This window comes from Spermophilus citellus (assembly GCF_964194105.1).
Source record: "Spermophilus citellus genome assembly, chromosome: 7".
Taxonomy (NCBI): domain Eukaryota; kingdom Metazoa; phylum Chordata; class Mammalia; order Rodentia; family Sciuridae; genus Spermophilus; species Spermophilus citellus.
Genome location: NC_138188.1, coordinates 82,922,051 through 82,935,268, shown reverse-complemented (window position 1 = coordinate 82,935,268; position 13,218 = coordinate 82,922,051). Strand labels below are relative to the sequence as shown.

At 33.0% G+C, this 13,218-nt stretch overlaps 1 pseudogene across 1 annotated transcript; it reads right to left on the bottom strand.

Moving 5' to 3' along the window:
• Positions 1-3,288: 3,288 nt before the first annotated feature.
• LOC308653879 (olfactory receptor 5AC1-like) lies at positions 3,289-4,200 on the bottom strand (annotated as a pseudogene). Its single transcript has one exon. The product of its transcript is annotated as an olfactory receptor 5AC1-like (transcript).
• Positions 4,201-13,218: the final 9,018 nt, after the last annotated feature.

The following is a 13,218-nucleotide window of genomic DNA, read 5'->3' as shown; positions in this document are numbered from 1 at the left end:
GGAGATATATTCCCCAAGGCCACGCGTCCAGTTACCTAATTCCTCCAGCCATGCCAACTTGATGGGAGATTTTACCACCACCCAGAAATCTAACCAAATAATTGATCCATTGAATTATATTAATCCACTGATGAAATCAGAGTTCTCATCATCCAGTCTTTTCACCTCTAAATATTTCTGCCTAAGACACAAGTTTTCTGGAGACATTCTAAATGTCTAAACACCCACACACATATATGTATATGTGCACCCACTTACATTCATATTCATATTTAGTGGGCACTTGGAACACAGTAACCTTAGGACTTTGGTTTTATGTATATCTCCATATTCTCCTCTCAGCACTCAGTGAAATACTGTAGTCCAATATTTTTTTCTACCCTATTAATGCTCTTAGACTCCTATGGACTGGGCATGCTGCTCAATTTTCCAACAAAAGTCAGTCCTGTTGGAACTTGTGATCTGGCCTCTCTTGATTGGGATAAGTCCTGGCTGCCCTCCAAGACTCTTCCGTCTCTCTGTCTGCCCTCATTCCTATAGTCATTCTGCAGGGTCTCTAACATGTCCTCCACCTACATGATCTAACCCACCCACTATGATGCAGTCTTCTCGTTCTTTGGACAAGTGGGTCTCATGGCTGCTTTTCATCTTCAGGTATTTCCAGGGTTTTATCATGCAATGTGAAGGGGAACAGCTCCAAAACTAAATCCAAGGATCTCCTGCCTACACATTCTGTGAAACCAAGTTTATTTTTAGGTAGTCAGGAAAGGAAGGAGCATAGACAGAAATTATTTCTCGCTGGTCCAGTAATTTGGAATCTAGAAAATAATATTCTTTTCTACCTATGTTGGTCAGACTGACCACCCACAGATGTAACATCCTAAATCTCGATAACCTGGGAATACATTAGGCTGCATGGAAAGGGGGAATTATTATTTACAGTGCCATTAATATTGTTAGCGAGTAAACTTAAAATTCACAGATTATTCTTAAGTATCTAGGAAGGTTCGGTGTTAGCACATGTAGCCATAGAGAGGAAGAGGATGGCAAAAGAGTCAGGATCAAATGGAGATGTGACAGAAGATAGGCACAAGGAGATGCACCAGTGCTAGTTTTGAGGACAGATTAAGGGGTTCAGGAGTTAAAATGTGTACTTGGCCACTAGATACTTGAAAAGAAAATAAATTATTTCCTAGAATTTACAGAGAAGAATACATCCCTACCAATGCTAACTTGAGCCCAGTGGGATCCAGTTCAAAACTATGCACTCCAGAAATGTAATATAATAAATTTATGATGTTTAAGTCAATAAATATTTGATAATTTATAACAGTAGCAACAGAAAACACACTACCTTATACCTATCTAATTTGCTTCTTCCAATTCAAAATCTCCAAAGTGAAATTAAAACCCACAGCCCTTTTCCTCCCAACTACTGCCATCATAATCTCTACCACCAGAGGTAAATATTTCCCACCAATGCTATAGTATCAAATCCTGTTTCTAACAGAGTGACAAGTTTAAAGCCAAGAAAGGCATAAATAGAAAGACCAGATGTCAGTCCCCCAAACTCAGTGAAAGATATAACTAGGAAGACATAAATAAATTTAGAAAGTCTACTCCTAAGACTGTTTTTGTTAAAAAAAAAGTCAAGAAATAGTTTTTTCCCTCCCAAGAAACCATGAAAACAAACTTGTTTAAACAGGAAATTATATTTCCATTGTTGAACATATGCATAGATATTTTCCCCATTAACTATAGAACTATATGTAGCTATCTTACTTGGGGAGGATATGAGGTTGACAGCCTGCTTTATATGGTCCTGGCTGCAGAAGACATATAGCATGTAATACTATGATCTTCAGGTCACACCATAAATAATCAGAAATTATTATTGAAATAATGAAGGTATGGAAGTCACAGAGGGTTTATATGCTGATACATAATAATTGTATATCCAAGATGAATCTGTCTGTATGAAACATTAAAAAATATTAGTAGCCTCTGCAATAGACCTTGACTAGTAAGAAAAGAAGACAGGGGCTTCTAGAGAGATTCTGTAACCACAAGGAGTGAACCGGTGGGATTGGATACCCTACAGCCCAAGGCACAGTACAGATGTAGTGATATACCTGTTCTGAGGAAATAATCCCCAAACGAATTGTGTCTGAAGCCAGCCTGCCCCACCTTGGGCATTGGTTAAAGCAATCAACAAATAGCTAGTTCTTCTGATAAGTTTTTTTTTTTAACTCCAGGGATAAAAAGAATGTGTCATATATGAGGCAAAACATTCCCTTTTATTATACATATTGAAAAGGTCACATAAAATAAAGTCAGGAGATTAAAGAATGTTCAAGAAGACTGGAAAAAACAAAGCATTTCTAAGGGAAAAATATCAACTTCACTTATTTAACTGACAGATGATCAAATATAGCTGGTATTTTATTTTTTTATTGGTTGTTCAAAACATTACATAGTTCTTGATATATCATATTTCACACTTTGATTCAAGTGGGTTTTGAACTCCCATTTTTATCCCGTATATAGCTGGTATTTTAGACAATTGACAATTCTAAAAAAAAAAAACTGAATTCAGGAACAGATTTCTAAGCAAGTATACTAAGTAAAATACAGGTAGAAGTATTGAAAGAACTCAAACCTATTTATATGAATAATATCAAATATAACTAAATTATCTTAAGCATCTTAGTTATTTTTATATATTTTAATGAATGTCATAAAATACAAGTTACTTTTCAATATCATATTTAAATCACATAAAATTATTCATTCTAAATTATTCAAAGGGATATTTTTTGCTATCTTTACTCAACAAATTTACTTATATATTGTCTTTGCAATGACGATGATCTATTAAAGTAAGAACTGGAAAAATACTTAATTCAAGAATTAGGAGAGCATAAATACTCTATAAATGAAGGATTTAAACAGGCTGAGTCTTAAAAGAATGTTAAGTTCAAAAGAGTATCAAATATGTATATCTAGAAACAAAATAGTTCATTCATCTTACAAAGACTTTGTAATGCAGTGATCTCAGTTTCATCTTTGAGTGTGGATTTAAAACAACCACAATTCTGATCTATTCTTAAAGTACAATGATCATAATGGTTTATAATTAAGACAAACATATCTAGCCCAAATTTTTCATTCATTGATTGAACAATACATTTTAAGTTCTTACTGTGAGCCAAAAAATTACTATATATTGGGATTTATTTTTTAAAAATTGTAAAATAGAAAGAATAAGGAAGATTTCCTGAACAATACTTACTTCTTCATCACCTTCCTCAATGCAGTTTCTCAGGCTATAAATGAAAGGATTTAGCAGGGGAATTATAATGGTGTAGAACAGTGAATACATTTTATTTTGATATTTATCTGGACCTGACCCAGGGCGCACATACATGAAGAAGAGAGTGCCATAGAACAAAGACACAGAGAGCAGATGGGCCCCACAGGTAGAGAAAGCTTTGCTTCTTCCCCTCTCAGACTTCTTTTTCAGGATGGCAAAAAGGTCACGGGCATAAGAGACTATGATACTCAGAAGAGAAAACTCTTGTATGGAAGTGGCGAATATAAAAGCCACTAATGCATTAATAGATGGGTCAGTGCAAGAAATTGTAAACAGTGGCAAGATTTCACAGTAGAAATGGTCTATTATGTTGGACTTACAGAAAGTCAATCTATGTAATAATCCTACATGAATTATAGGGTGCAGAAAACCAATTACATATGACATACTTATCAGCCAAGTGCAGAGTCTTTTCGACATCACCACTGGGTAAAGCAAGGGATTGCATATGGCTACATAGCGATCATAGGCCATCACTGACAGGAGAAAAATTTCTGTGGTTGCACTGTTACAAAAAAAAAAAAAAACTGGATGGAGCACTCAACCAAGGATATCTTATGATTCTTTGATAAAATGTTGATAAGCATCTTGGGGGTCACAGTGGATGAAGCACACGCATCAGCCATGGCTAAACTACTGAGGAATAAGTACATAGGGGTATGAAGGTGGGGGTCCTTCCAGATGAGAGCAATCAGGCCAAGGTTGCCCACCATGGTGATGAGGTAGATCACAAGGAACACCAGGAACAAGGGCACCTGCAGCCCTGGACGGTCTGTAAGTCCTGTGAGAACAAACTCAGTCACCTGTGTCTCATTTGACTCCATCATATATACTCAGGCTAATCACTGCAATGAGAGAGGTTAAAAACATTAATCAAGTCTTATACAAAATGATATGGAATACAAGTGGAATTACTTTGTTTCCACTGTAATTTGCTGATGAAGATGAGTGCAATGTAATATGAAGATACAGTGCTTCAGCTTTTAAAATATTATTTAAAAATAAGTTTCATATATTTAATTGTGAAGTAAGGTTTTTAAAATGCATATAGTTACTTAAACAATGTGGGAAAAGCTATAAACACTAAGGGATTTGGTCTGAAAACTTGTCATTCACAAATACCTTAAGATTGAATGTATTAAGGAGGAAATGCTTTATGGAATAAAGACTAAAAAAACAATTGCTGGGCACAGTGGCACAACAGTGAGCAACTCAGTGAGATCCTGTCTCTAAATAAAATACAAAAAAGGGTTGGGCATGTGGCTTCGTGAGTGCCCCTTAGTTCATTCCCGGTACCCCTCCCCCAAAAAAAGAGAAAATAAAAAAGACAATTTACATTTTATGTTAAAAACTATGAAAATAAGACTCTGGTTCAAAGTCTAAATGTTATCTCTCTTTCCAGGAATTCTTTCATGTCTTTCCTAATCAATAAAACAAGGGTTCTCCTTTGATAATAAGGATATTTCATTCTTTCCTCCAAGACATGAATGAGCCAAACAATAGACACTAAGTTTTCTATTTTCATGCTTTTCAGTCTGTTAACTTTATGTTACTTGATTATATGTTCCCCAAAAACCATCCCAGAGGGTTAATTAAACCATATAAATTAACCTTATAAATTCCTCAAAACTTGCCATATTCCTAACACAATTTTTAGTAGTTTTCTCCAAATACCTTCATAGGTGAACACAATTACTTACTCATTTGGTTAACAAATATATATTTAGTAGTTTTAAGTTAGAGCACTGTCATTTGTAGGTCAGGCACACAGACTTGTAACTCTGGTGTTAACCTTGCAATGCTAAAATAAGTCCTATTTTTTAAAAAATGAAAAATAAAAACACTAGCCAATTCATTTGTAGACTTTGGATACTTCTATGAGTATCATTAAAGATATCAATGCAGATAGTAATCAGCCCTTTACTAAGAATGTCTTAATATTTCAAGGGAACAAAATGCTAAAGCAATTGTAAGAATTTTTTATTCCCTCTTTTTTTGACATTGCGAATGAGACTATCACATTCAAAGTAGAGTGAAGTATTACAGAAGACACCCTACACCCTAATAGAAAGAACAGCCATCTTTTCCAATCTAAATGTCAAAATTATAACTTTTATTTAAATACCAAATCAAAAAAGGAGAAAAGATTAAACCAAAATGATTAAATCAAAGGACAATAATGAACATAATGATAGGAAAGGCAGGAAAAAACACAAAAGCTGAAATATAACCATAAGTTAAATAAATGAGGGAAGTAAATGAGAAGAAAAGGTCCCACAGAAACCCTGGGGTGGGGAGGTGGGGGGTCTAAGTCAACAATACCAAGGGCTTTTTTATTGTTGTCATTTTGCTTTTTGTACTGGGGATTGAGCCCAGGATGTTTAACCACTGAGATACACCCGTAACCTTCCCCCCCGCACAACACATATTTTTCAGAAAAATTTTGAGACAGATTCTCACTGATTTGCCCATGCTGTGCTTAAACTTGCAATTCTCAAACCTCCTGCCTCATCCTCCAGAGTAGCTGAGATTACAGAAGTACATTTTCTTAATAAAAAATTATGCATGATTCTGTAAATACATGTTTTATATGCCCAATCTCTGTCTTGATGATCTAAAATAGGAGCAACCTATTTAGTCTAAGTTGATAACTATTTAAGAGAGTATTTACAATGCTTGGTTTCACAACTCCCAGGTTCTTAGGACAGATCCAACCAATGTGTGTAATACTGAAAAATATTTTCACTTCTATGGCTTAGTCACCAGCTCTGTACAAATTTAGCCGAATACTTCATTCCTTGAGTTTGTGATGGCATAAAACTAATATCTTAAAGGACCCTCCTTGTAACTCAAAAAGGCACAAAAAGAAGGTAGCTGAAAACCCAGTTCTGAGAATAATAATCTCAGAATAGTAAAAACATACAAAAGTGAGTTATTTCATACAGAAAAGTACCTGCCCCCATTCCATCCTTACGAAGAGGACCTATTCTGTGGAAACTAGTTCTTCATAGTCAATGGGAGTACAACAAGAAATTTCATTTGAGGTTTTTATTAGTAAAATGTACCAACAGAGGAGCCAGGAATGTTTAGAGTAATCATGGAGAAAATGTGCTTCTCTTAAATCTTCAGCAGTATTAGATTATCCTTATTTTATATCTACAAAGAATACAATGAGGATGTTTGCTGCAGATGTGGAGAATTCTTCCTTTCTGGATATTTCTAGGATATCTAGAAACAAGAACCATATGAGGAGGAAAATATAGACCCCTTTCATTTTATACCAAAAATCCTTGCCATCACCAGTTTCTAGAAAGTCATGATTCTGTGAGGTTTCTAAAGCTAAAGTCAGAGTGAAATTCATTTTTTAAAGACAAAACTAAAATAATTAGTGTTTTATTATATAACTTACTAGTATCATGAACAAGAACAATGTCAACCAAAATTTTAAAAATTTTAGATTTTGAGTCTCAATTTCAACTCCAACCTGGGTTTAAGGTTTGCATCTGGAATTCCGGATTTTCCAAAGTTCTTTTCTACCCATCATTTGTGACACAGTGATTCTTCATTGTTATTAAGTAAACAACATAAAGTAGTGTTTAAACATACAGATTCAAAAACTCAATCACAAAATAAAATTTTCATTACACAAATATATAGCTGTATTTTTATCAGGATTCAGAGGAATTTGATTAAAATATTTATTTAGTATTTGAGTTCAGAGCTCTTCTCTGTTCCATGCGATAGGTAAATTATTTGGAATAGTTTTTAATTTAATATTTTAATAGTTCATTAGAAACCACTGATGCTGAAATGATATGACTTTACAAGAAATAAAGTGACAATGAATAAAGCATTTTACTCTCACCCAATTCCAACAAGAAGATACATGAATTCGAGAAGATGTAAATTTTCATGAGGAACTCTTAAGGTTCAAGAACAAAGATATCAAATATAATTACTCCTCCCACATTTTTTTGTTTTATTTGTTTTCCAAATGCCATTTGGAGTAACTGGTATTTATTTCTCTCCATCTTCAACCCTGCTTGTGATTTTAATGCCGAAAGTCCCTCAATGCCACCTAAAATTTCCCTGTAGGATAAGGTCAATCTATTGGGCATTGTAGACTAATCAACAAATGACTTCTGATACCCATTACCCAATTTCAACTATTATTTTTATAACTCTTTTTCTTTCTTCTGAAAACAAAAGCACTACAGATTAATTGTAGAAAATTTGAAAATTTAGAAGAGTACAAACAAAATAAAAGGCAATGATCTCACAAATCACTGGTAAATAGATAATTTTTCATGTTTATTTATTACACTTTTACTTATGCATGTATTTGTACTGTTTTTACATAGCTTTTAAAAAACAAAATTTATATATCAGTGTTCATAATTTTTCATAAAGTATTCTTTACTTGCTAATACAGGTTTTACATATTTAAATCTTTTGTTAGCAAAATGTGATCCTTTTTTCCAATCTGGTGATTTGGGGTGGGGGAGTTACCAGGGATTGAATTTAGGGGAACTCAACCACAGAACCACATCCCCAGCCCTATTTTGTATTTTATTTAGAGACAAGGTCTCATTGAGTTGCTTACCACCGCAATGTTGCTGAGGCTGGCTTTGAACTCACAACCCTCCTGTCTCAGCCTCCCAAGCCTCTGGGATTACAGTCATGTTCCACCACACCCACCCAATCTGGTGGTTTTTCTTAAAAATCTGCAAATTCTTAAATTTGCACATAATTTGTCAAAGTATGTGCACCTTATTGAGATATTTGCTACAAATTTGCAGTGTACGCTCTGGGGAAATTGTACCAACTTACATTGCATATATCCCAAACTTAATCATTAACAAAAAGGAATGAAAATATGTGTGTATGTGAATGGGCAAGTTTATAAGGAACTGGAAGAGAGAGAGAGGGAGAGGGAGAGGAAGAGAGAGAGAGAGAGAAAGAGAGAGAGAGAGAGAGAGAGAGAGAGGTATCTATACATCTACCACATATATCTGTATGTAAAGATAATATACTCTGATATGAAAAGAAGTTAAGAAAATAGCCCTATTGGCAATCACATCAGAAAAATTTTAAGAATAAATGTAACCAAGTAGTAAAATCTGAACACTGAAAAAACATAAAACATTTGAGAAATTGAAGAGGACACAAATAAATGAAATATATTCTATGTTCATAGATGAGAGAATTAATTATTTACATACTGATATGTTTATATCTGTATCTATGCAGAGATGCTATGATTCAACTGTGCAAGAAATATGACAGATTTTGTTTTAAAAATTATAAACTCCTACTCAGTGGTATCATATATGAAAATTCTTAATTTTACCATTTAGAATAGCTTGATCCCATAGAGTGTTTTTACAAATTAATATATAAATTTGATACGATTTCAAACAAAATGATATGGAGATAATTTAGCTAGAAAATTTGAACTTATGTGTAAGGAAGATGAACTAAAATAAATAAATAAAACCCAATATTTTTTAGAAATAAACAAAGCAGAGGTTTTATGCAAGATCTTTTAATGTCATAAAGTTATAATAATTGCAACTACACTTCAACTCATCAAGGAATGCTTTGGGTATCAATTCACTAAAATTTGAGCACTTGCTTCTAAACATTATAAAGTTGAATGAGAGCACACACTTTTGAAAGGGTTAGGTGAATTGCTTCTAATACTTTGGTCAAACAAGTTAATTTTTTTAAATTTTGGTGTAGTCATTGGTAAAATAGAGTTAATAATGTTGCAAGAGTCACATGAGAGGGTAAATGTCCAGCCCTTTATCACTGTAGTAGACAGATAGTAAGGGTCATAAATGGTTCAAGTGAATTACAACTTTTTATTATTTTATTTATCCATAAGGAAATCTTCTAAGATCTTTTGTAGGGGAACAGAGTTTTGCTTGAACAAAATTGAGAAAACTGCTGTCCAATTGACAATTTGTAACAATGACAATTAAACTCTGCATATAAAATGAATTTAACAGACACCTAAAGTCATCTACAAGATGTAAAAACTAGTGACTTAGATGAAGCAATTGAGACATTTCTTCCGAAAGGAAAAAAATGTAGTTTTAAAGAAAAACATTTATATATTGTAATAAAACTTGTGCCCCCAGTGACCTACTTACTCCAGACATGCCCAACCTGTCTATAATTTTCACCACCACCCAGTAGTCCAATCACATTATTAATACATTCAACTGGATTAATCCACTTATAAATTCAGAACCATCATGATCCAATCTTTTCATCTTTGAACATTCCTGCATTGCCTAACACATGAAATTAAGGGGACATTCTAGATCTACACAATTTTATATATTTTCTTCTCCATCCATTCATCATTGAGGCACACCTAAGTTGCTTACATAGCTTGCTTGTTGAGCAAAATGCTGAAACAAGCAGGAAAATGAGATATCCCTTGGACATACTAAATTCATGTTTTATAAACATTCAAAAGTCATGTTATTATGTCATATAATAATTCTATATTTAAGAACTTCCATATTATTTTCCAAAATGACTGTAGTAATTTACATTTCTATAAAGTGTGTACAAGGATTCTCTCCACCTTTTGGATAGTAGCCACTCTTACTGGGGTGAAGTGGGATCATACTATGGATTTTACTTGTATTCTCCTGATATTTAGAGATGTTGAGCACTTTTTCGTATACCTTTGGGATATTGTATTTAAAATAGAATGCATAATTGCCAGAGTATTGAAAAAAGAAAAAAAGGAATTTCAGGCCACAAAGTCAATCTTAGCAAATATAAAAAAAAAAATTGAGAAAATTCCTTGCATCGTATCATATCACAATGGAATGAAATTAGTAATCAACATGACAAAAACCCACAGAAACTATATAAAAACTGAAAAATAGAACAATATACTTTTGAACCAAGAATGGGTGATAGAAGAAATCAAGGGAGTAATTTAAAAATTCTTAACCTTAAATGAGAATAGTGATACAACATATTAGAACCTCTGGGACACTACAAAGGAAGTTTTAAGTAGAAAGTTTATAGCTATGAGTGACTACATAAGAAAATCAGGAAGATATCAAATAAACAACCTAATGATGCATCAAGCCCTTTGAAAAAGAAGAACAAATGAATTCCAAAACCAGTAAAGGAAAAAAAATAATTAAGATCAGAGCTGGAGCTAAAATCAATGAAATTGATAATTTTTTTAAAAAATGCAAAAAATCAGTGAACGAAAGAATTGGTTCTTTGAAAAGATAAATAAGATATGTAAGACCTTAGCCAAATTAAATAAAAGAAAAAGAGAGAAAACCCAAATGAATAAATTAGAGATGAAAAACGAGATCACACCACAGATATAATAGAAATTCAGGAGGTCATTAGGGTTTATTTTGAAAACTTATACTCTAATAAATTGGAAAACCTAGAATAAATGGATAAACTTCTAGAAAAACACAAGATGCCAAAACTAAAGCAAGAGGACTTAGAAAACCTAAATAGATCAATAACTAGCAATGAGATAGAAGGAGTAATAAAAAGCCTTAAAAAAACAGCCAAGGACCAGATGGATTCTCAAATAAATTCTACAAAAAGTTTAAAGAAGAACTAATGCCAATATTCTCAAATTATTCCATAAAATATAAAGAGATGAAACACTTTCAAATTCTTTCTACAAAGCCAGTATCACACAGTAACTAGTATAGCAAAACCAGATAAGAACACTTCAAGGAAAGAAAACTACACATCAATATCCCTGATGAACTTAGATGCAAAAATACTTAGTAAAAATGTTAGGAAATTGTGTTCCACAATATATAAGGAAGATTGTACAATGGCCAAAGACCTTTTATTCTGCAGATGCAAGGATGGTTTAATACATGCAAACCAATAAGTGTAATTCACTACATAAATAAAAGTAAGGACAAAACTACTTAGTTATCTCAATAGATGCAGAGAAGGCCCTTGAGAGAATTCAGCACCTATTCATGATAAAGTGCTGAAGACACATGGATCTAAGTAACTTACCTCAACATCATAAATGCTATCCATGAAAACCCAAAAACAATCTCATAGTATATTGGGGGGAAACTGAAACCACTTACTTTAAAGTAGGATGCCTATTCTCACTTCTTCTATTTAATATAGTGCTAGAAATTCTAGCCAGAGAAATTAGGCAAGATAAGGAAATAAAAGGGATAAAAACAGAAAAAGAAAAGTCAAATTATCATTGTTTACAAATTATATGGTTCTTTACCTAGAAGATTAAAAAAAAGAAAACATTCCACCAAAAGATTTCTAGAACTAAAAAATAAATTTGGCAAAGTGGCAGTTTACAAAATCAATATACAAAAGTCAATAGTTATCCAATATACCAACAATGAATCTGCTGAGAAATAAATCAGAAAAATAATTCCATTCACAATGTCTCAAAAAAAATACATAGCAATAAATCTAACCAAGGAGTTGAATGATCTCTAATGATTTCATTTTGAAAAATATAGAACATCAAAGAAAAATATGGAAAAAGACCCCAGAAGATAAAAACATCTCCCATGTTCATGAATAGGCAGAATCAATATTGTTAAAATGGTCATAATGTCAAAAGCAATACAATATCAATGCAATCCTCATCAAAATACTAATGACATTCTTCATAGAAAAAACAGTCCTAAAATTCATTTGAAAGAATAAAAGACCCAGCAGAATCAAAGCATTGTAGAATGAGTTTGGAAAGGTTTCCCTTTCTATTTCATGGAATAATTTGAGGACTATTGGTGTTAATTCTTCTTTAAAGTTCTTGTAAATCTTGGATGAGAATCTGTCTGCTCCAGGTATTTTCTTGAAAGGTAGGCTTTTGATGATGTCTGCTATTTCATTTCTTGAAATTAATCTGTTCAAATAGTTCATGTCCTCCTGATTCAGCTTGGGTAGTTCATATGTCTCTAGAAATCTGTCAATGTCTTCAAGATTTTCTATTTTATAGCAGTATAAATTTTCAAAATAGTTTCTAATTACTTCTGTTTTTTCATAGTGCCCATTGTGATAATTCCTTTTTCATCACATATTTGAGTTTTCTCTATCTCATACTAGACAAAGACACAAAAACATTCATTGGAGAAAGTATAGCCTCTTCAACAAGTGGTATTTGGAGAACTGGAAATCTACATGTAACAAAATGAAATTAAAACCCCTACCTCTAACCCTACACAAAACATAAGTCAAAGTGGCTTAGGCCCTAAAACAGAAACACTGTGCCTAATAGAAGAAAATGTAGGCCCAAATCTTCAACATGTTGATCCTTCCTTAACAAGACTCCTAAAGTGCAAGAAATAAAACCAAGAATCAATAAATGGGATGGAGTGAAACTAAAGAGTTTCTTCTCATCAAGGAAACAATAAATAACATGAAGAGAGAACCTATAGAATGGGAGAAAATCTTTACCACATGCATCTCAGATAGAGCATTAATTTCCAGGATATATAAAACACTCAAACACACACACACACTCACACAAAATAAACCAATCAACAAATGGGCTAAGGAACTCAATAGACACTTCACAGAAGAATAAATATGATTGATCAACAAATACATGAAAAAATGTTCAACATCTCTTGCAATTTGAGAATTGCAAATCAAAACTAAGACTTCATCTCACTCCAGTCAGAATGCAGCTATTAATAATACAAACAATGATAAGTGTTGGTGAGGATGTGGGGGGAAAGGCACACTCATACATTGCTTGTGGGATTGAAAATTGGTTCAACCACTCTGGAAAGCTGTATGGATATTCCTCAGAAACTTGGAATGGAACCACCATTTGACATAGCTATCTT